This window comes from Aquarana catesbeiana, linkage group LG12, assembly GCF_042186555.1.
Source record: "Aquarana catesbeiana isolate 2022-GZ linkage group LG12, ASM4218655v1, whole genome shotgun sequence".
NCBI classification, from domain to species: Eukaryota; Metazoa; Chordata; class Amphibia; order Anura; family Ranidae; genus Aquarana; species Aquarana catesbeiana.
Window position 1 is genome coordinate 137,739,185 of NC_133335.1, and position 25,111 is coordinate 137,764,295.

Sequence of the window (25,111 nt, forward strand, 5' to 3'; positions counted from 1 at the left end):
CGCTGCAATTCTTTAAATAGTTTAATGCAGCACATTCTCTTCTTCTTTATAATGCTAGAATAATGAAGTTGTTTTGCTGCTCATATTCACACAGAGTTCTCACAAACTGATTTCTTTATTATTTCTCGTGATCTCCTGACTAATATTATTTTTTTTTGTCAGATCTCCATAATAATGTTTATAATTTGTGTTTATATATTATCATTATTATTATTTTTTTTTTATCAAGATCTCCTATTTTTTAAATTTTTTTTATAGTGATTTCCATAATATTTTTTCTCGTTTTGTGTGTCAAGTTACCACAACACCATTATGATCTTGTATTTTTTAATCTCAAGGAGGTTGGTTTGTGTTGGTGTCCCTTGTTAATTTGACATTGTATTTTTGAAATGCACCTTCCTACTCACAAACTGTCCTTTTTGAAGTAAAACACAGGCAAGTATTTCAGCAAAAAAATATTGATTTATTCTGGGTCATAACAAAATAAAGAGGAAGGCAACGCTGGAGAAACGGCAGAAATTTGCGAAGCCTTTGTACCCCAGGGCATACTTCAATAATTTTACAGTCAAAATTGGTGGCCTGAGGAGTCCTTATAATAGTGAGCACAATCCGGTCCAGGACTACAAGAGATCAGGAACAGCAGCAGATGACATATATTCAGCCATGTGGATTGGTGTCAGAAATAGGCGGAACTGGCTGGCCATTATCCCGAAAACATTCTCCACCACTCTTCTGGCTCTGGCCAGCCGGTAATTAAAAACCCTCTGGTCCGGGGTGAGGGTCCTCATAGGGAATGGCCGCATAAGATGGTCCCCCAGCGCAAATGCTTCATCTGCGACAAAGACGAACGGGAGTCCTTCCACATTGTCTTCTGGAGGTGGCAAGCCCAAGCTTGCCACCTCCAGTCGGCAAAACTCCGTGTGGGCGATGACTCCACCATCCGACATCCGGCCATTTTTCCCCACGTCCACATACAGGAAATTGTAAATAGCCGACACCACCGCCAACAACATAATACTATTAAACCCCTTGTAATTATAATAGTATGACCGCGAGTTGGGGGATGGGACTATGTGGACGTGTTTCCCATCTATTGCCCCTCCGCAGTTGGGAAAGTCCGACCGCTGTGCGAAGTGGGATGCCACAGTCTGCCATTCCTGTGGCGTTGAAGGAAACTGTGGAGTCAAACAAGAAAAAAAAATTAGTACTTTTGCACATAACATTGCAAGCAGATATCACACAAACATTCTTGGCCAACATCAGTATAACATTTATTTTAAGGAGTACTTAACGACAAAAATATAAGGTCCACTTATCAGATTCCTCACCCCCTCTGAAGGCCCATTGTAAAAATTTTAGGGGGGGTGATGTTTTGGACAGGTAACCCTCTCAACTTCATTGAGAGCTGAATGCATAAATAATGTGTGCTTCTTTGGCCAGCCCTCCTTACTTTACACTATTGGCAGCCCACTGGACAGGTAAGAAGTGTTATAATACAAAAATATGAATACACACTGTCCTAATTGAAGCACATTTTTATATTATGCAATTACCTATCAAGATAATAGGACAACAAAACTTTAAACAGTACCATTTGAAAGTGTTCAGGCAGGACCTTTCACTACATGCTTGGGTGAATTCATCCAGAAATATGAACACAAAAAGGTAGGTATAGTGTGTATGGGTTGGGCAAAGTCAGCAGATAGAGGATTGGTATGGGTTGACTTAGCGGTTGGGGGGAGGGAGGGTTCCAAATGATTTTGGAACCCCCAAAAAAATCCTCTGGCACTCTGCATGAATTTAAGCACACAAATAACATTTGCACACATTTTAGGGGGTGTTTAGGGTAAAGCACTACAACTGAACTGACAAAATACATTGTCAAGTGACTAGGCTAGGTGTGTATGGGCCCAGGATAGCATGCTGGGGAGGTTAGTGAAGCCAAATATGCATGAAGGACAAAAAAGGAAGTTTAAAAGCTTCCAGCATGCATGAGGACAAAGGGGACATTCACAGCATATTACAATCATGGTAATTAGGGAATGATGAATGAAATACAATACATTAGCAAACATGAAATACATAGAATGTGATGTTAAAGGAGAAAACTTACCCTAATATAGTCCTTCTGCAGGACCTGAATGATGGCAGAACAGGTCTCTGGAATAATGATCCCCAGAGCCTGGGGGAGATGCCTGTCGAGAACTTGATGTCCTGGAGACTTCTCCCTGTCGCCAAGTACCGCAACGTGGCGACTAGCTTCTGCTCGGAAGTGATGGCTTGTCGCATGCAGGTGTCCTGCCTGTTAATATAAGGGGATAGCAAAGCCAACAAACAGTGAAAAATGGGGTCTGTCATCCGGAGATAATTCCTGAAATAATCAGGATTATTCTCATGGATCTCCCGCAACAAAGGCATATCAGAGAATTCGTCACACTGGAGCAACCAATTCTTCGTCCATGAACTCCTTCCCACCCTGTTCATGGACTGGGATTGGGTCAAAGCAAGAACCCCAACACCAAGCCCCCGCATAGCACAAACTCTACGATGAGTACGTAACCGCAACATGGCTTCAAAACGGTCTGCTGGTCAGAGCGAACTAAAAGAAAGCACTGAAAAACAGAAAGGCCTCAGAAGAGCGAGCTGAAATTCAGAAACGAGTGGACAAGAACGCACTGGAAATCAAATACGTACTATAATAATAATGATACGCACCGACAAACAAATGCGAACTGACTACACGCACTGAAGAACAGATACGAACCCACAAGCACAAACTGAAGAGCAGTAATAACGATCTGAAAAGCACAAGTCTGAAAAGCGCGAATCGTCTCTCACCAAACTTCTACTAACATGAGATTAGCAGAAAGAGCCCAAAGGGTGGCGCACTTGGTATTGAACTTCCCTTTTCTATTGCCGTCGTACGTCTTGTATGTCACCGCGTTCTTGACGTTCGGAATTTCCGTCCAACTTTGTGTGACCATGTGTATGCAAGACAAGTTTGAGCCAACATCCGTCTGAAAAAAACATGGATTTTGTTGTCAGAATGTGTGATCATGTGTACGCGGCATAAGACTGGTTTTGTCCTTTGTGACAGTTAGGTGCACCTTGGCAGCAGTAGGTTGCTCCAGGACAGTTAGATCAGCAGATCGCGGCTGCAACGCGTGGATCCTGCAGACTCTCAGTACACTGTCTGTTCATACCTACAATACAGGCAAGAAGTTATTGGATGACAAGAAGATCAATGAACTACGAGAGTGCTAACCAGCACCCTCACAGTTCATTTAAAGCTACAGGTCACCGGCCACAATGGTTGAGGGTACTTGTAGTCTGCTTATTCTCAGGAAACATTGAATGATGCAGCCACATCGGTGGAGCCCCACACAGCTGCGTTATTTTCAGATTGATTCCCTGCCTACTGTCACAGAGTGGGGAAGTTGGCGGTGGGAGGTGGGTGGATAGAAGAATGTTACAGGTTACACTCTAAATATGGGTGTAACATTTTCCAAAAGGTGAATTTATTCTTTAAGGAAAAATCAGGGGTATACAGACAGTGCTCAAGAAGCTTTTTTGTGGGTTTGACAGCTCTACCTAGGGGAGTTCAGTGAATGGATGACTTGATTACAAGAAAGAATGTTCTGACAAATGATTCTGTATGAATATTTGCGTGAAAATCTAACCACGTATAGCCAGCTTTAAATATTCATACTTCCTCTTTATTTTATTGATGAAAGAAAAAAACGGAAATAAAACAGGAAGTGAGGTAAGATCTCTCCAGGTGGGACACATGCAGCAATAAAAATACATTTTCTGGTGAAGTGAACAAGATGTAGAACCTCTGATAAAATGTTATTGTTGTGTCCATATGATGAAACTTGTGTCCAAGTGTCAGAACAGGAAGAAAAAATCTGTAGGAAAAGAGACAGCTTTTAGGGCTTATTCACACATGCGTCATTACCCTGTGTTTAAGCTGCGTTTTTTTTTTTTATCTTTATACAATGCACAAAAAGAGAAGATAAAATAAAAGTGCATTCCAGGAAAAACAAGTTGAATAAAAAACAAAAAACAAAACAAACATAGTTACATAGTTGCATAGTAGGTGAGGTCGAAAAAAGAAACAAGTCCATCAAGTCCAACCTATGTGTGTGATTATATGTCAGTATTACCTTGTATATCCCTGTATGTTGTGGTTGTTCAGGTGCTTACCTAATAGTTTCTTGAAACTATCGATGCCCCCCGTTGAGACCACCGCCTGTGGAAAGGAATTCCACATCCTTGCCGCTCTTACAGTAAAGAACCCTCTACGTAGTTTAAGGTTAAACCTCTTTTCTTCTAATTTTAATGAGTGGCCACGAGTCTTGTTAAACTCCCTTCTGCAAAAAAGTTTTATCCCTATTGTGGGGTCACCAGTACGGTATTTGTAAATTTAAATCATATCCCCCCTCAAGCATCTCTTCTCCAGAGAGAATAAGTTCAGTGCTCGCAACCTTTCCTCATAACTAATATCCTCCAGACCCTTTATTAGCTTTGTTGCCCTTCTTTGTACTCGCTCCAGAATAATCTAGGTGCTGCTGGACCAGAGTCTTGTAGAGCGGGAGAATTGTCGTTTTATCTCTGGAATTAATCCCTGTTTTAATGCATGCCAATATTCTGTTTGCTTTGTTAGCAACAGCTTGGCATTGCATGTCATTGCTGAGCCTATCATCTACTAGGACCCCCAGGTCCTTTTCCATCCTAGATTCCCCCAGAGGTTCTCCCCCCCAGTGTATAGATTGCATTCATATTTTTGCCACCCAAATGCATTATTTTACATTTTTCTACATTGAACCTCATTTGCCATGTAGTTGCCCACCCCATTAATTTGTTCAGAACTTTTTGGAAGGTTTCCACCATCCTGTGGAGAAGATATTGCCCTGTTTAGCTTAGTATCGTCCGCAAATACAGAGATTGAACTGTTTACCCCATCCTCCAGGTCGTTTATGAACAAATTAAACAGGATTGGTCCCAGCACAGAACCCTGGGTGACCCCACTACTCACCCCTGCCAATTTTCAGTACTCCCTATTTATCACCACCTCTCTGAACTTGCCCTTGTAGCCAGTTTTCAATCCATGTACTCACCCTATGGTCCAAGCCAACGGACCTTATTTTGTACAGTAAACGTTTATAGGGAACTGTGTCAAATTATACATATAGATTTAAAAGTGCGCTTATACTCTAGATGCTGAGTGATTATTGTTTTTTTTTAAAAATCAAGTGAATAACTTATGGCTTATAAGCAATAAATATATACATATGTTTCAAATTCCTTAGTTATGGCACATATAGGTCCACGGGACAATCTTGCAGTGTACTTTAAAACATGACAAGTCCGCTTGCTAAATATGCATACAGGTATGGGGTATGGTGTGGAGTGCAATCAGCTGCAGCTCAGGACAAATGACTACCCCCCTTACAAATGGTGTTTCACATGCAGTTGCACTCTCAATCGGCTTTCTTGTGTGCTGGGGATCTGCTATTTATTATCTTCAATATTGTCTCTCAATCATGTAATAAATAGAAAAGAATTCATTGCGCAATATGCTAAATACTATTAATTGGAAGAAAACTGAATCCACTCACATTAGATTAAAACATTATGGGCGCATAGAGCAATCAGCTAGCCCCTTTCTAGATCTGACCCTCACTGTTGACAACGGGAAGATCAGCACCAAAACTCACAGAAAACCTACGGCAGCGAACACACTCCTCCAGGCCACAAGTGACCACCCAAGATCTTTAATTAGAGGTATACCTGTGGGACAGTTTCTCCGTATTCGCAGAAACTGCTCCACACAACAGGATTTTGAAACAGAAGCCAGGGACCTATATGGTAGATTCCGAGATAGGGGTTACTCCCATACGTCTATTCGAACAGCTAAGAAAAGAGCTTTCCAGACGGATCGCCAGCAACTTCTTGCTAGAAGGAAGCCTACGGCCTCCAAAGATAGACATGGGCCCCCTAGAATTATTACCAAGTATGGTGCCCAATGGGAACAGATTAGGACCATTCTCAGTAACCACTGGCATATTCTCTCAGATTCCCCTGCCCTCGGTGAAATAGTGGGGGAACGCCCTCTTCTTACAGCTCGACGTTCTCTGAATCTCAGGGACCATCTGATCCATTCCGAGTACCAAAGGTCACATAGTCAAAACTGGCTCACTCAACTCCCACCCCTGAGGGGCATGTTTAAATGCGGCAGATGCACTATCTGTAGGTATGTGGAGCGCACGGACGTGTTCACTGATTCTGATGGCAAGAGACAGTTTAAAATGTATAACTTTATTAACTGCAATACCACACGAGTAGTCTATATGCTCACATGCCCATGTGGCAAAAAATATGTGGGAAAAACTAAAAGGAAACTCAGGATCAGAATCAGTGAACACGTCCAGAGCATTCTCAGTAAGGATGACGAGCGTCCCATTCCCCTACATTTCCTTAATCATCATGGCGGGGATCCCACGGGACTTACTGTCAAGGGTATCTACAGGTTAAATCTTCCCCTTAGAAGAGGTGATTTTGACAGGATTCTCTGCCAGAAAGAAAAAATGTGGATATATACCCTTGACAGTATGTCCCCACATGGGTTAAATAATGAGTGTAACCTGTCAGTATTCCTTACATCCTAGCTGCTAAAGGAGATACTACATGCTCCTCTGTACCTGTCTGTGTCCACTTGATAATACACTCCTCTACGTCTGATCCCCATATCTACCTTATTTTCTTATTGTCCCTAGCACCCCCCCCCCCCCCCCTTTTTTTTTTTTTTTTTTTTTTTTATTTCTGTATCACATTTAGGAGGTGCTGCACCCACGGACGGGCCCGTTTTACTTATATTTGCTGTTGTTTTATGGTATGAATGGCTGTCTATTTGTTGCGCTGTTGCCTAGACAACCGATAGCTTACGTAGCTATGTTTGTAAGTGGGATGGCTATTTAAGCCGCCTGCCACGGCTACGGCGCATGCTCTGAAGAAATCCTTGACGGATGAAATGCGTCAGAATGACGCCATCACGCCCTACGTAGTACTCACACAGATCCTCCCATCAGCCCTGGGTATCTAATTCGCTAGGCCGCTGAAGCCGCTGAAGCCTTGCTGTACGGAACCAGGAAGTGTTTGAGAAGTCATACCGCATCCAGGTGATATGTCATAACATCCCCGCAATCTCCACTAACCTGGCTGGCACTCGTCCATACAGACCTACGAGCTACTTCTACTTGGCCAGAGGAGGATTTAGCTGCTTCGCACCACTTGGGAAGATCCGAGGAGGATCGGAGTGTTTTGCATGCCTGTCACTCAGTGATGTCCATGGACTGGTGAGACTGTATCTACCCATTATCTTTTGTGACCATTGTCACTATAGTATTCCCAGTGTCTCCGCTTTATGATTCAGCAAACACGCTGTATTTATTCATTACCATCTATGCAGGCACACACTCCCTCCTGTACCCATGCACAATCTCTATACAGCTGCTAATGCATGTTACCAGCTACGGCTGGGTATCCACCTGCTAGTGCTACAATCAGCAACCCTCGTGGCCTATATTTCTAGCTACACTTCAGGTCTGCCACCGGCAGCGTGCATAGCGGACTCTTTTCATCCACGGCTGCATACATTTACTTCCTGGCCATCTACATTATTTCCCAGACACAGTATATGAGACGGTTCTTGTCCACTCAGCTAGTTGAATGTAATTGTATGTTTAGTGGTGGCCATCTGTGTGTTGTTTTTGTCTTTAGACAACGTTGTCTATTTTATTCTTAGTGGTGGTATTTGGTTCACTTAATGTCATTTTTTGATTTTGTTTGGTGTATATGTGGAATCATTTTTCTAAAATAAATCATATTTTTGCTACTTTGCTGGTTCCTTGTTGAAGAATTTGTTTTCCTCTCCTCTCCTTTTTTCTGATATGCTTTTCAATTCAGAGGAACACACCCACCTGTGATTTCTTGAGCCCTTGGGTGTTTGCAAGTAGCTTCATTTATATGCAGATGTTGTTAGGGTACTACCCCCATCTGCAAACACCTATATTGAATTAAGCAAAGTTTTTCGGTTCATAAGTCCTTTTGTGTTTGTTTAAATCAGCTAGCCCACCAGTACTTTCCTCCTCGCGCTGTACTACGAGTGACACTTTTGCACTATGGATGATGTCACTAGGCTCCTCCCTAGCCTAGTGACGTCATCCATAGTGCGAAAGTGTCACTCGTAGTACAGGAATTTGAAACATATGTATATATTTATTATTTATACGCCATAAGTTATTTACTTGATTTTTTTTAAAAACACTAATCACTCAGCATCTAGAGTATAAGCGCACTTTTAAATCTATATGTATAATTTTTAACTAGTGATGTCTGAACACTCACCAAAGGTGCAGCTTTTACACGTAAGGGATTTCGGTATATATGTGGATTTTTTTATATATGTGGATTTTTCTAATTTTCATTTATTTATATATGTGGACTTTTTAGGATTTTATGTGGATTTGGTATGTGAATCTTGATCTTTTTCACACAGTATTCTATGTCATTCAATAGAGGGTGGAGGTGGAAGCACATGATATAGAGGAGTAACACAGATATTTACACATATTTACAATCACTTTGCACTTTATCATCAATTATACACTAATTGCATATTGGCACACACTCATACCTTCTAATCCATTAGCGCTTTAGTATTTTTTGTAATTTTTGAACTGTGTCAAATTCTTTTGCAAAATCTAGATACACCACATCTATGGGTCTTCCTTTATCTAGATGGCAACTCACCTCCTCATAGAAGGTTAATAGATTGGTTTGGCAAGAACGATTCTTCATGAATCCATGCTGATTACTGCTAATGATACCGTTCTCATTACTAAAATCTTGTATATAGTCCCTTTATCATCCCCTCCAAGAGTTTACATACTATTGATGTTAGGGCAGCTGGTCTGTAATTCCCAGGGATGTATTTTGGGCCCTTTTTAAATATTGGTGCTAACATGTTATACTTACCTGCAGTGTGTAATAGTTTTTGCACAGAGAAGCTCTGATCCTCCTCTCGGATCCCCCTCCAGTGCTCCTGGCCCTGCTGAGTGCCCCCATAGGAAGCTGTTTTCTATAGGGGCACTTGTGCATGCTCCCTCCCGAGCCTCGCTCTATGTGTCCATAAAATACAGAGCATGGCTTGGCCCCGCTCCCTTCTCACTGGCTGTGATTGACGGCAACAGGAGCTATTGTCTGAGCCAATGAGGAGAGAGAGAGCCACTGCTCTCATGCACATCACCGTATTGAGGTAAATATAAGGGGGGGCTGGAGGTGAAGCTACATGCAGAAGGTTTTTCACCTCTATGCATAGACTGCATTAAAGTGGAGATCCGCCCACCGCTGCAAAAATTAAAAGCCAGCAGCTGCTGACTTTTAATAATCGGACACCTACCTGTCCTGGAGTCCAGCGATGTTGGCACCGCAGCTGATGTTTCCATCAGCTGTTGGGTGCATGCCGCCTCCATTGTGAGTAAGGGAGCCTGGCAGTAAAGCCTTAAGGCTTCACGCTGAGAACCTTATTGCGCATGCGTGAGGCTCCGCTCCTCTCTCCCACTGGCCCGGTGGCCGGGGAAGGAGGAGGGAGGAGGAGGGAGCCCGGGCGGTGACGTCAATACCTGTGGCTGAGGCTCCCGGAAGTGGGAACTAGATACCTGTGAAAGACAGGTATTCTGTCCCCCCTCCCCCCCCCTGAAAGGTGGCAAATGTGGCATTGGAGGGGGGGGAGGAGTACGAGCAGAAGTTCCACTTTTGGGTGGAACTCCGCTTTAAGAACAAGAAAAACCTCCTGCCTTTAGAACCACTTTAATACTGTTAGCACTAAGCATATAGTGAGCAAGAGGCACAGCTTGGATAATAATACAGAACTACTGAAACTATGAGGTAGACAAACTGTCATAGAACAACCATGTCCAGTGTAAGTGGTATTAATGTGGCTTTCTGTTTTGGTAGTGTGGAAAAAACAAGCCGCAGCAGCCTAGGCAAAATGTAGGTTCCTCTCATAGGTGTGCACAGCCTATTGCATTAGGGTGTGCACCTCAAAGCTCAAATACATATAGGTGTGCATGTGTATACATACTGACGGTGTCAGTAGAGCAGTGGCGGGTGTCAGTAAGGCAGAGATTGGTGTCAGTAAGGCAGTGGATGGTGTCAGTAGGTTTTATTAGTATTATTATTTTATTTTTATTCATATCAGGGGTTTAAACAGGGAGAATCTGCACCACACAGGGTGATTAGGGTGTGCCCAGGCACACCTGGCACACCCTGTGCGCACGCCTATGGTTCCTCTGTGTCCCTGAGGGTAATTAGTAGTCTCTGGAGATGTTTCAGGATACTGTAATTATAATATTCTGTCAAACTGAAATCGTGCCAGTAGAACAGGGTCGATTGAAAATGTATCTTCCGTGTACTTCAGGGATGCAGTAAGATCTTCCATTTGATTGATCTTGTTAATCCTGGCTATTCACAGACCCACTGTGGGAGGATCCATACATCTCCATTTTAGTGGGATACAAGATCTTGTTGTGTTAAGCAGAGTTTTTAAAGCCTCATAACCACCCTTCAGTGCCTGCCATGAATATTACAATGAGCAACACACAGTGCAGTACACACAGAAGTGGTAGTGTTGTGTTAAAAATTAGGTAGCATGTCGCTTTCATGAGGCATCGCCACTTATCAGCCTTCTTCATTAATTTCAATAGTAACATGCTGTAACTACACCATTTGGCATTTATGGTGTGTTAGTGAAGTATTTGTAAAGTGTAAGCTGGGTGCTGGGGGAGTGCCAATGGAGGTTCCTGTATTCCAGAATGCATTGGGTAATAGCATTAAACTAGGACAGAGATCAGCTCCAGCCACTTCCTGTTTGTACAGAGCAGCCATATTGTAACAGTTTGTGGTAAAGAGTATGAAAATGCAACAAAAACACCATAAATGCTATATGTGCATTAATGAGCATTGCTCTGTCTTCATAATCAATACCCTTCAAATCTCACAGACGAATCTTAACACGGATAGACAAACAGGCGTACTAATTCTCCTCTCTGCCTAAAACAAATTAATCCAACATTACCTAGTAAGTGAGGTTGAAAAAAAGACAAAAGTCCATCAAGTCCAACCTATGTGTGTGATTATATGTCAGTATTACATTGTATATCCCTGTATGTTGTGGTCGTTCAGGTGATTATCTAATAGTTTTTTGAAACTATCGATGCCCCCCGCTGAAACCACTGCCTGTGGAAGGGAATTCCACATCCTTGCCGCTCTTACAGTAAAGAACCCTCTACGCAGTTTAAGGTTAAACCTCTTTTCTTCTAATTTTAATGAGTGGCCACGTGTCTTATTAACCATTTGACCACTGGGCACTTAAACCCCCTTAATAACCAGACCAATTTTCAGCTTTTGGTGCTCCCACATTTTGAATGACAATTACTCTGTCATGCAACACTGTATCTATATGAAATTTTTGTCCTTTTTTTTCACACAAATAGAGCTTTCTTTTGGTGGTATTTAATCACCGCTGGGTTCTTTATTTTTTGCGCTATAAAAGAAAAAAGACCGAAAAATCTGTAAAAAAATGCATTTTTCTTCATTTCTGTTATAAAATTTTGCTAATTAGTAATTTTTCTTCATATATTTTGGCCAAAATTTATACCACTACATATCTTTGGTAAAAATAACCCAAATCGGTGGATATTATTTGGTCTTTGTGAAAGTTATAGAGTCCAAAAGCTATGGTGCCAATATCTGAAAATTGATCACACCTGAAGTACTGACGGCCTATCTCATTTCTTGAGACCCTAACATGCCAGAAAAGTACAAATACCCCCCAAATGACCCCTTTTTGGAAAGAAGACATTCCAATGTATTTAGAAAGATGCATGGTGAGTTTTTTGAAGTTGTCATTTTTTTCCCACAATTCTTTGCAAAATCAAGTTTTTTTTTTTTACTTTTTTTTTTTTTTCACAAAATTGTCATATTAGCAGGTTACTTCTCACACACAGCATATGCATACCACAAATTACACCCCAAAACACATTCTGCTATTACTCCCAAGTATGTTGATACCACATGTGTGAGACTTTTACACAGCGTGGCCACATACAGAGGCCCAACATGCAGGGGAGCACCTTCAAGCATTCTGGAGCTCCCAGGCCAATTCTGACATTTCTCTCCTACATGTAAAAATCATCATTTATTAGATAGAAAATTACATAGAACCCCAAAACATTATATATGTTTTTTTTAGCAAAGACCCTAGAGAATACAATGGTGGTCATTGCAACTTTTTATCTCACACGGTATTTGCGCAGCAATTTTTTTAACGCGTTTTTTTTGGAAAAAAACAGTTTTGTGCTTTAAAAAACCAAAACAGTAAAGTTAGCCCAATGTTTTTGCATAATGTGAAAGATGAAGTTACGCAGAGTAAATAGATACCCAACATGTCACCTTTCAAAATTGCACACGCTTGTGGAATGGCGCCAAACTTCGCTACTCAAAAATCCCCATAGGCGACGCTTTAAAATTTTTTACTGGTTACATGTTTTGAGCTACAGAGGAGGTCTAGGGCCAAAATTATTGCTCTCGCTCTACCGATCGCAGTGATACCTCACATGTGTGGTGTGAACATCGTTTTCATAAGTGGGCGGGACTTACGTATGCGTTCGCTTCTGCATGCGAGCACACAGGGACAGGGGCGCTTTAAAAAATTTTTTTTTTTATTGTTCATTTTACTTTTTTTATTTTAGTTTGATGCTTTTTTACAAAGAAAAAAAAATTTTGACCACTTTTATTCCTATTACAAGGAATGTAAACATCCCTTGTAACAGGAATATGACATGACAGGTCCTCTTTACAGTGAGATATGGGGGGTCAATAAGACCTCACATCTCACCTCTAGGCTGGGAAGCCTGAAATAAAAAAAAAAAAAGAAATCCTGGCTTCGATCGTAGCGGTGAGTCGGTAGAAGCACCGGAGGGCGGCGGGAGGGGGGTCGTCCCCTCTCGCCTCCTGTAAGAATGATCAAGCAGTGGAACAGCCGCTATGATCATTCTCATGGTGTAGGGAATCGCCGGCTGAAAAAGCTGATATCTGAATGATGCCTGTAGCTGCACCCATCTTTCAGATATCCCCGCACAAAGTCAAGGACGTATGACGGCCGGCGGGCGGGAAGTGGTTAACGCATTTTTTTTTTTTTTTTACACAAAGTTGTCCATTTATACAATATTTCTACCACATAACATGTACATAGCAAAAATGACACCCCGAAATAGATTCTCCTACTCCTCCTGAGTACGGCGATACCACATGTGTGAGACTTCCACAGCCTGGCCACATACAGAGGCCGAGTACAGCTGAGCATGGCTCAGCATGGCTGGGTATGGCTGAGTATTGCAGGGTATGGCGGGGTATTGCAGAGCATGGCTCAGCATGACTGGGTATGGCTGAGTATGGCGGGGTATTGCAGGGTATTGCAGGGTATCGCCGAGTATGACTGGGTATGGCAGGGTATCACCGAGTATTGCAGAGTATGGCTGGGTACGGCAGAGTGTTGCGGGGTATTGCAGAGTACTGCGGGGTATTGCAGGGTATTGCAGAGTACTGCGGGGTATTGCAGGGTATTGCGGGGTATTGCACAGTATTGCTGGGTATTGCAGAGTACTGCGGGGTATTGCAGAGTATTGCAGGGTATTGCAGTGTACTGCGGGGTATTGCAGAGTATTGCGGGGTATTGCAGTGTACTGCGGGGTATTGCAGAGTATTGCAGGGTATTGCAGAGTATTGCAGGGTATTGCAGAGTATTGCGGGGTATTGCAGAGTACTGCGGGGTATTGCAGAGTATTGCGAGGTATTGCAGAGTACTGCGGGGTATTGCAGAGTACTGCGGGGTATTGCAGAGTATTGCAGAGTACTGCGGGGTATTGCAGGGTATTGCACAGTATTGCGGGGTATTGCAGAGTACTGCGGGGTATTGCAGAGTATTGCGGGGTATTGCAGTGTACTGCGGGGTATTGCAGAGTATTGCAGAATACTGTGGGGTATTGCAGAGTATTGCGAGGTATTGCAGAGTATTGCAGAGTACTGCGGGGTATTGCAGAGTATTGTGGGGGTATTGCAGAGTATTACGGGGCATTGCAGAGTATTGCAGAGTACTGCGGAGTATTGCAGAGTATTGCGAGGTATTGCAGAGTATTGCAGAGTACTGCGGGGTATTGCAGAGTATTGTGGGGGTATTGCAGTGTACTGCGGGGTATTGCAGAGTATTGCGGGGTATTGCAGGGTATTGCGGGGTATTGCAGAGTATTGTGGGGGTATTGCAATGTACTGCGGGGTATTGCAGAGTATTGCGGGGTATTGCAGGGTATTGCGGGGTATTGCAGAGTACTGCGGGGTATTGCAGAGTATTGTGAGGTATTGCAGAGTATTGCAGAGTACTGCGGGGTATTGCAGAGTATTGCACAGTATTGCACAGTATTGCGGGGTATTGCAGAGTATTGCACAGTATTGCGGGGTATTGCAGAGTATTGTGGGGGTATTGCAGAGTATTGCGGGGCATTGCAGAGTATTGCAGGGCACTGCAGAGTAGTGAGGGATGGCTGAGCATGGATGGATGGATGGCTGGATGTCACTGTGCAGCGCTGTGGGCACTACACATCCAGCCCACAGCGCTGCAGCCATCCATCCATCCCCCTCTCCGTTCACAGTGTACCGATCGGTACACAGAAGGGGAGGAGAGGAACCGGCGTCATCAGATGACGCCGGTTTGTTTCCATGTGATCGCTCCGTCATTTGACGGAGCGATCACATGGTAAACGGCAGCTATCAGCGGTCACGGATGTGTTCGGGTGCGTGCCCCAGGGGGCGCGCGAAAGGGGAATTCTGGGAGGACGTCATATGACGTCCTCCCAGAGTTAAGCAGCCGCCCTGCAGCCGTCATTTGGCTATGGGCCAGTTGTTAAGTGGTTAAACTCCCTTCTGCGGAAAAGTTTTATCCCTATTGTGGGGTCACTAGTATCATATTTGTAAATTGAGATAATTTCCTCTTTCAAGCGTCTCTTCTCCAGAGAGAATAAGTTCAGTGCTCGCAACCTTTCTTTATAACTAATATCCTCCAGTCCCTTTATTAGCTTTGTTGCCCTTCTCTGTACTCGCTCCATTTCCAGTGCATCCTTCCTGAGAACTGGACAGCATACTCCAGGTGAGGTTGAAAAAGAGTCTTGTAGAGTAGGAGAATTATTGCTTTATCTCTTGAGTTAATCCCCTTCTTAATGTATGCCAATATTCTGTTTGTTTTGTTAGCAGCAGCTTGGCATTGCATGCCATTGCTGAGCCTATCATCTACTTGGACCCCCAGGTCCTTTTCCATCTTTGATTCCCCCAGAGGTTCTCCCTCCGGTGAGTAGATTGCATTTATATTTTTGCCACCCAAATGCATGATTTTACATTTTTCCACATTAAACCTCATTTGCCATGTAGTTGCCCACCCTATTAATTTGTTCAGATCTTCTTGCAAGGTTTCCACATCCTGCTTAGCTTACTATCGTCTGCAAATACAGAGATTGAACTGTTTACCCCATCCTCCAGGTCATTTATGAACAAATTAAATAGGATTGGTCCCACTCCCAGCACAGAACCCTGGGGGACCCTACTTTCCACCCTTGACCATTCCTAGTACTCCCCATTTATCACCACCCTCTGAACTCGCCCTTGTAGCCAGTTTTCAATCCATGTACTCACCCTATGGTCCATGCCAACGGACCTTACTTTGTACAGTAAACGTTTATGGGGAACTGTGTCAAATGCTTTTGCAAAATCCAGATACACCACGTCTATGGGCCTTCCTTTATCTAGATGGCAGCTCACCTCCTCCTAGAAGGTTAATAGATTGGTTTGGCAAGAACAATTCTTCATGAATCCATGCTGATTACTGCTAATGATACAGTTTTCATTACTAAAATCCTGTATATAGTCCCTTATTATCCCCTCCAAGAGCTTGCATACAATCGATATTAGTCTAACCGGTCTGTAATTCCCGGGGATGTATTTTGGTCCTTTTTTAAATATTGGTGCTAAATTGGCTTTTCTCCAATTAGCTGGTACCATTCCAGTCAGTAGATTGTCAGTAAAAATTAGGAAGAATAGTCTGGCAATTACTTGACTGAGTTAAGGACCCTCTGTGCAAGCCATCTGGTCCCGGTGACTTATTAATGTTAAGTTTTCCAAGTCTATGTCTAATTCTGTCCTCTGTTAGCCATGAGGGTGCTTCCTGTGATGTGTCATGAGGATAAACACTGCAGTTTTGGTTACTGAAGCCCCCTGATTCCCTTGTGAACACTGCGGAGAAGAATAAATTCAATACCTTCGCCATCTCCCCATCCTTTGTAACCAGATTTCCTTCCTCATTCCTTATGGGGCCAATATGGTCTGTCCTCCCTTTTTTACTGTTTATATACTTAAAGAATGTCTTGGGATTTTTTTTGTTCTCCTCCGCTATGTGTCTTTTGTGATCTATCTTAGCCGCCCATTTCTTGTTGCAGTCTTTGTAAAAGCTGAATGCCGATGATGATCCCTCAACCCTGTATTTTTTTAAGGCCTTTTCCTTTGCTTTTACATGCATTTTTACATTGGAGTTAAGCCATCCAGGACTTTTGTTCGCTCTTTTAAATTTATTTCCCAATGGGATGCACTGGCTCATGTCCTTATTTAATATGCTCTTAAAGCAAACCCATCTCTCCTCTGTGTTCTTTGTTCCTAAGATTTTATCCCAATTTATTTCTTCTAGCAAGGTTCATAGTTTAGGGAAGTTGGCTCCTTTGAAATTCAGTGTCTTTGTATTCCCCTTATGTTTCCTATTTGTGCCCCCAATACTACCCTCTGGAATATGTTCCGCGCTGGCACTTTCACCTCTATCCGTCCTGACTGTCACCCATCTACTCTTTTCTATTGCCTGCACCTCTTTGCCTCAACCCGCCTCTGTCCTGTCCTCTGCTGGTGTCTTGCCGAATAAGTTCCCTCGGTGGATAAGTTCCCCCCCTGTACTGCGCAGGCGCAGCGCCTGCGCAGTACGAACTCCTGACAGCCGCCGGAGATAGCCGAAGCTCAAGATCGACAATCAGCTGTACATGGCGCCTGCGCCCTGGGTCCAGGTTCCTTCCCTACCATCCAAATGGACCTAGAGGGGGAATCTAAAAGAGCCGAGCGAAGCGAGGCCGTGCCCGAATCGTGGCGAGCGAAGCGAGCCCGCGAGGGGTCCTCTTACAGCCGCCGTGTACAGCTGATTTTCAGCTATTCCGCTTTGGCTATTTCCGCCGGATCCTACTGCGCAGGCGGGGAACTTATCAGCCGAGCGGAACTTTCTCGGCAGAACACCGGCACCTGCCAGGTACCTTCCCAGCTCTCCTTTAGTATGGAGGGTCTTCTAAGTGCTGACAGTTGCTTCCCTAGATTCAGAACCTGGACTTCCAGTGAAACAATGTGCTTACATTTTGCACAGCAGTATTCGCCCTCGATCAGATGATCAAGGAACGCATACATGCCGCAAGTTGTACACCGAGTCGCATCTCCACACCTGCCGGGAATTATACCTACTAATTTATTGAGGGTTGTGGATTATACCCTGTCCAAATTAACTAACAACTAGCTTCCTGGCACTAATACTCAACAATACACAGGTACTCGCAGTCCATGTGCACTCGCAGCCCACGTGCACTCGCAGCCCACGTGCACTCACAATACACAGGTACACACAATACTCAGGTACTAACGATCCACACTCACTAGAACAGCACAATTAATCATTAAAAAATCGTGATCTCGATTCAACCCCCCTGATGATCTCTATTGCAGAGTTTGCCGATTATTTCATATAACAAGTGGAGAGACTTATCTGCTCACTTAGTTGTCAAAAGAAAACATCCGGGCAGTCTGCCAAGTTTTAACATGAAACATTGTAACTAACTCTTCCTTCTTAGATCAAAGGGAAACTTCTGTGTAAAGAAAAAATCCAGGCAGTCTGCCAAGTTTTTAACAATGTGTAAATGCAGGAAGTTTAACCACTTAAAGTCTAAATCTTTTTCTGACACTTGTTTCTTAAGTTAAAAATCAATATTTTTTGCTATAAAATTACTATTAACCCCCAAACATTATATATATTTTAGCAGAGACCCTAGGGAATAAAATGTCAATTGCTGCAATATTTTATGTCACACTGTATTTGCCCAGCGGTCTTTCAAACGCAATTTTTTGAGAAAAAATACACTTGAATTAAAAAAAAAAAAACGAAACAGTAAAGTTGGCCCAATTTTTTTTTGTTTTAATGTGAAAAATGATGTTACGCTGCGAGAATCGTGATCTATCTTCTAAGCAAAAAAATTGTGATTTTCATTTTAGCCAGAATCGTGCAGCTCTAATACATCCTACTCAGATAACCACAACACTCAGTTACTCCCAACCCTCACAATACTCAGGTACTCCCAACCCTCACAATACTCAGGTACTCCCAATACACAGGTGTATTCCCAATACACTGGTACTCCCAACCCTCCCAATACACAGGTACCCCCAGTACTCAGGTGCTCACAGTACTAAGGTGCTCACAGTACTAAGGTGCTCACAGTACTAAGGTGCTCACAGTACTCAGGTGCTCACAATACTCAGGTGCTCACAGTACTAAGGTGCTCACAGTACTCAGGTGCTCACAATACTCAGGTGCTCACAATACTCAGGGACTCACATACACTGTCAGTCAGATTTTATAGTTTGTGTCTCTATCACTCTGCACAGCCTCCCCTTGTAATCTGACACTAGCAGTCAGACAATCACCTTCAGTGCCGACATTTCACTAATCAGTCTCACGCCCGTCTGTACTTCACTTCCCCGCCGCCTCTCCCTGTCAGCCTTCCACCTCCTGGTCCCGCTGGATGTCCTCCCGCCTTCTCTGTCCACGTCTGTGGGGTGATTACTGTCCTCAGTACACCCGCTCCTGCACCACAATGTCCCACTCCAGGTCCTCGGGTCACCCGCTGCCACTCTCGGTCGTGAGGGGGTTCGGTCTGGTGGTGTCCGTACTCCGTGCTGCCGCTCTCGGGGGTGGGGTCCAGTCCGGTCTGGTCCTCTGCTCACTGCTCACACACTCCCTCTCACTCCATGCTGTCCCCAGCACTAACTTCTGTGCCAAAAAACTCTGCAACAGAACCTCCTAGTGTCACCGGCAGCACTGTACTAGAACGATAGTAGCAGCACCTCTGGCGGTGAGGGTAAGGTAGTACGATGCACGAACATTGGAAAACATTCTTTTTAATGTATCCCACTCCTGATATAATGTTTCTCTCCTTTTCTAAAGTAAAATGTTCCTAGATATCTGCATTAGTACATTGTTACAATTGGAAGTCAATTTTAGAATCCATTTTTTTCCTCTTTTCCTAAAGGGCAGTCTCCTGTTATTAATTATAATAACTTTAATTGCACGGAAACGAGTCTTTTAAAAATCCATATAGCTAAAAGTGAATCAGTCTTGCATTTTTAATTAGGTTTAGTTGATAATGCTTAAAGGGTTAATAAACCCTTGTTTGTTATTTAAAAAAAAAAAAAAAGCATATCATACTTACCTCCACTGTGCAGTTCGTTTTGCACGATGTGGCCCCAATCACTGTCTTCTGGGGTCCCCTGGCGGCACTTGCGGCTCCTCCTGGCATCTGGAAACCCCCTAGGAGAAGCGCTCTCCCAGCAGGTTACCGTGCGGGCGTGCTCCCGAGTCCAGCATTTGCGTCCATAGACACAGAATGGGCCCCCCAGCGCCCGCGTCATTGGATTTGATTGACAGCAGCGGGAGCCAATGACTGCACTGCTATCAATCTATCCAATCAAGAGCCGAGAACCCCGGGCAGAGGGGAAGAGCGCGTCTCCGCCGAGGGAACAAAGGGGGTCAGGTGAGTAAAATGGGGGGCTGCTGAGTTTTTTCACCTTAATGCATAGTATGCATTAAGGTGAAAAAACACAAGGTTTACAACCCCTTTAAAGCGGTTGTAAACCCTTCTACACCACTTGTACCTACAGGTAAGCCTATAATAAGGCTGCATGGTTTAGGAGATATTTACCATATACCCTTGAGTCGACGTCATCGGCGCATGTGCACCTCTCTAAAGGACTTGTGCCATGATGTCATCACGGCTCCGGCCAATTACAGCGCTGTAGCCCGCAAACCCAGAAAAACCTCCGGGAGACATATCGCCGGTCACATCGGTGTATGGGGACCGCTGCAACAGCTTCGTCTAAGGTAAGTATTTCATAATGAGCTAGTATGCGAAGCATACTAGCTCATTATGCCTTTGTCTTTCAGGTTTTTTTTTCTTAATATGGGTTTACAACCACTTTAATGGAAGTTTAACTGTTTTGGTGTGTGTGTTTGTTTTACTTTAATGATAAAAAAATGTCATTCTTCTAGAAATCCTTTTTTCATGCTTTTCAGAAGGAGATCCCTTGTGTTTGTAGTGACTTTACCACTGAATTTTCTATGTGTGCTGTTTTTATACAATGCGGTCATTTATCCATCATTTTCTCCCTTCCAAACCTGCATACATTATGTTGTAGTTAGCTTTTCCTTAAGACTCTTATTATCCACTTTATTCTTTTTATATTGTTATTTTTTTTCTCTGTCTGGAGGAACAGGTCATTGATTTCATAACCCCTATAGTGCATCCATGGTGACATTTGTTGTATTTACCAGTTGAGTGATTGCCTAGCAGTTTATAAAGTGTACATGGGAATTTACTAGTTTATAGATTGTGTTCCAACTGCACAAATGTTCTTTTCCTTCCTGTCCAAGTTATCATGCAACCCTGTCTCCAGTAAAACTCACACAAACCTGAACTGGAGGTTGCCAACACTGCCAGAGATTCTGCCCAGGTTTTGTCGGTGGAGGCAAATCCAATCTTCTCTATTATGACTCTCCCCCCCTTCCCTCCTGTGCTTCAGAGGTTGCAAAACAGAAGGCTCATTTAGGCACATGTGGTGGAACTGCCAGAAAGTGAAAAGTTTATGGATCCGGGTCTACTATATTATCCACTCGGTCGAATGCAGGTCTTATCCTTATCATCGTGCCCAGCTGACAGCTAGCAGGATTCAGCAGTGAAACGCCATGTCACCATCCTAACCAACCCTCAAGATGGCGGCCCGGCGCGTGTTCCACCGCCAGCCTCGTTAACCGGACATGACGTCAGATATTCTGTGTCCTTGCCAGGAAGCTTCCTGATGATACTGTGGGCGACGAAATGTGCTGAGGTGGGGACACAGCGCGTCTGATGTCACGTCCAGTTAACGAGCCTCAGGAGGGGGAATGCAAGCGGGGCTGCCATCTTGTTTGTGGGTTAGGACAGTCACACAGAGTTAGAGATTATACTGCTGAATCCTGCTAGTTGCAGGCTGTGCACGATGAAATGTGAGTGTACATTTTTTTTACTTTCTGTGGGCAGAGGACTTTTATTAAAAGGTTTGCACTATGATCCTGCTGTCTGCGGTTTACTTTTATATATGAGGATCTGCTGAGGAAGATAGTAGACACTGGTCTCACTTGCTGTACAAGTCTAATAGGGCGTACACACGGTCGGACTTTGTTCGGACTTTCCGACAACAAAATCCTAGGATTTTTTCCGACGGATGTTGGCTCAAACTTGTCTTGCATACACACGGTCACACAAAGTTGTCGGAAAATCCGATCGTTCTAAACGAGGTGACGTAAAACACGTACGTCGGGACTATAAACGGGGCAGTGGCCAATAGCTTTCATCTCTTTATTTATTCTGAGCATGCGTGGCACTTTGTCCGTCGGATTTGTGTACACACGATTGGAATTTCCGACAACGGATTTTGTTGTCGGAAAATTTTATCTCCTGCTCTCCAACTTTGTGTGTCGGAAAATCCGATGGAAAATGTCCGATGGAGCCCACACACGGTCGGAATTTCCGACAACACGCTCCGATCGGACATTTTCCATCGGAAAATCCGACCGTGTGTACGGGGCATAAGACGTCTAAAAAAGAGTTACCAGACCCACTGGGTCAAGGGATCTGGTTAGTTTAAATTGCACAGGGGAACAGGGTGTATGAACGAGCACTAAGTGGAGATGGGCTGTCTCCTTTTGCATGAAGAGTGTTGAGCACATTGGATATACACTTTGTATATGGTTTTTGGCACTGGTATATTTGTGCACCTCCACTGAAGGAATTTATATGGTATATATAGTTCACAGAACACACTTTTTTGGATCTTATTTTATTAAGCATGATTATTTGGAACAGGGTAATTTTTAGCCCAAATATTCATATTAAGGGAATTTGTGCAGCGATCTATTCTATGCAGTGCTGTATCCACCTAGGTGAGTATGTATCCCCATACTTCTCTTTTAAATGATCTTATATGTGCTCGCATGCACCTCTTAAGATTACTTTGGTTCAAAAGTACTGTTTTTGGTACTCCACCCTTTTGAATTCATAAGTCCTGACTCCTTAATCATGCTCACTCCTTTCAAAGAGGAAGTAAACCTCCCTGTATTATTTGTACCTATAGGCAAGCATATAATAAGGCTTACCTATAGGTACTGTAAATATCTCCTAAACTTGCACCGTTTAGGAGATATTTACTGTATATGCTGCCGATTACATCATCGGCGCATGCGCTCTGAAGGAACGGCCGCTTCTTCAGAGCCTCTGCCATGACTGGCGGCTCCCCTGCGCGTGCAGGGGATTGACCTCATTGCATCTCCTGCCACTCATGGCGCTGGAGCCCATGATCCCAGAAAAAACACCGGGGAAGATGTTATGAAATACTTACCTTAGAATGAAGCCCTCCAGCGGTGCGACTTCAGTCTAAAGTAAGTATTTCATAACGGGCTAGGATGCAATGCATACTAGCTCATTATGACTTTGTCTTACAGGCTTTTTTGTATTTTGTTTATTGTCCAGGGTTTACAACCTCTTTAACAAGTTTCAATCTAGCAATTTCATCCAATAATGTGCAACAGTCATGCCTGTAAATATCTTAGTTCGCCTAGTTGTTTTTTTACTCTTACATACAATCCTCCAAAAAAGCAGCATGAAACACAAGCATGCTAGCCATCAACAGTACAAAAGTCCCTGCTCAGAGAAAGAGTCTAAAGCCCCATACACACCATAGGACTTTGTACAAACTTTCCCTTGGATTTTTGTACAAAGGGCGTTGGCTAGAAGTTTGTCTTGCATACAGATGACAGGACTTTTCCAGCCAACTTTCACCAAATCACGTGGTTTTTCAGCTCTTTACCACCACCCTTTGGTTTAACTTCTGTATTGTCGTCTGATATTGTGTCAATCTCGCCACTTTTACTGGCGAGATTGACACCTTGTGAGCCGGGTTCACACTGGTGCGGGGATCCGACTTGGATCCCCGCCAATGCCAGGCACTGTGTTTGGTATGAATCTTAAGGTGGAACTCCACGCCAAATTTTAAATAAAAAACCGGCATGGGTTCCCCTCCAGGGGCATACCAGGCCCTTAGGTCTGGTATAGATTTTAAGGGGAACCCCCTACACCAAAAAAAACGGCGTAAGGGTCCCCCCAAATCCATACCAGACCCCTATCTAAGCACGCAACCCGGTCGGTCAGGAAAGGGGGTGGGGACGAGCGAGCGCCCCCCCCTCCTGAGCCGTACCAGGCCGCATGCCCTCAACATGGGGGGTGGGTGCATTGGGGAGGGGGGTTCCCTTCGGCCCCCCCCACCCCAAAGCACCTTGTCCCCATGTTGATGAGGACAAAGGCCTCTTCCCGACAACCCTGGCCATTGGTTGTCGGGGTCTGCGGGTGGGGGGCTTATCGGAATCCGGGAGCCCCCTTTAATAAGGGGGCCCCCAGATCCCGGCCCCCCACCCTATGTGAATGAGTATGGGGTACAGCGTACCCCTACCCATTCACCTAGGAAAAAATTGTCAATTAAAAAAAAACACGCTACACAGGTATTAAAATTAATTTATTAGGCAGCTCCGGGGTCTTCTTCCGTCTTCGGGGGTCTTATGACTTCAGGGGTCTCTCCGGCATCTTCTCCCTCTCTCCGGTGTCGTCTCCGCGCTCTCATGTCATCCTATGACCACGCCCCCTTATGACCTCACAGTCCCAGCATGCCCCGGGACTGTGATGTCATAGGGGGGCGGAGTCACCGCCTATATAAGTCATAGCAGATCGCACAGACAGCATTACAGCCGGAGAGAGCGTTGTGTCAACATCTCTGGAAGAGTAGAGGGAAGAAGATGATCCAGATGTCCGGGCTCCTCTGCTAGCAAAAGAGCGGCAAAAGAGCAGAAGATAGCAGAGGAGCCCGTCAGAAAGAAGAAGGCACCAGAGAAGAACCAGAGAGCACGGAGATGACACCGGAGAGAGGGAGAAGACACCGGAGAGACCCCCGAAGTCAGAAGAAGACCCCCGAAGACGGAAGAAGACCCCAGAGCTGCCTAATAAATTAATTTTAAAACCTGTGTAGTGTGTTTTTTTTTAATTGACACTTTTTTCCTAGGTGAATGGGTAGGGGTACGCTGTACCCCATACTCATTCGCATAGGGTAGGGGGCCGGGATCTCCTTATTAAAGGGGGCTCCCGGGTTCCAATAAGCCCCCCGCTCGCAGACCCCGACAACCAACGGCCAGGGTTGTCGGGAAGAGGCCCTTGTCCTCATCAACATGGGGACAAGGTGCTTTGGGGTGGGGGGGCCGAAGGGCGCCCCCCTCCCCCAAAGCACCCACCCCCCATGTTGAGGGCATGCGGCCTGGTACGGTTTAGGAGGGGGGGGCGTTCGCTCGTCCCTACCCCCTTTCCTGACCGACCGGGTTGCGTGCTCAGATAGGGGTCTGGTATGGATTTGGGGGGACTCTTACGCCATTTTTTTTGGTGTAGGGGGTTCCCCTTAAAATCTATACCAGACCTAAGTTCCTGGTATGCCCCTGGAGGGGAACCCATGCCGGTTTTTTATTTAAAATTTGGCGTGGAGTTCCCCCTCAAGATTCATACCAAACACAGTGCCTGGC

At 44.3% G+C, this 25,111-nt stretch overlaps 1 protein-coding gene across 3 annotated transcripts in view; it reads left to right on the plus strand.

Annotated features, from left to right (window-relative positions):
* LOC141114576 (uncharacterized) overlaps positions 1 to 25,111 on the plus strand; it is a 263,889-nt gene that overhangs the window by 64,183 nt on the left and 174,595 nt on the right. Inside the window, exon 1 of one of the 3 annotated variants that reach the window (XM_073608365.1) lies at positions 15,035 to 15,462. The exons of the other annotated variants lie outside the window; for them this stretch is intronic. The gene's annotated coding sequence lies outside the window, so the exon portion shown is untranslated. Of the gene's footprint in view, positions 1 to 15,034; positions 15,463 to 25,111 lie in introns of those variants that run through there. 3 annotated transcript variants of the gene reach the window in all.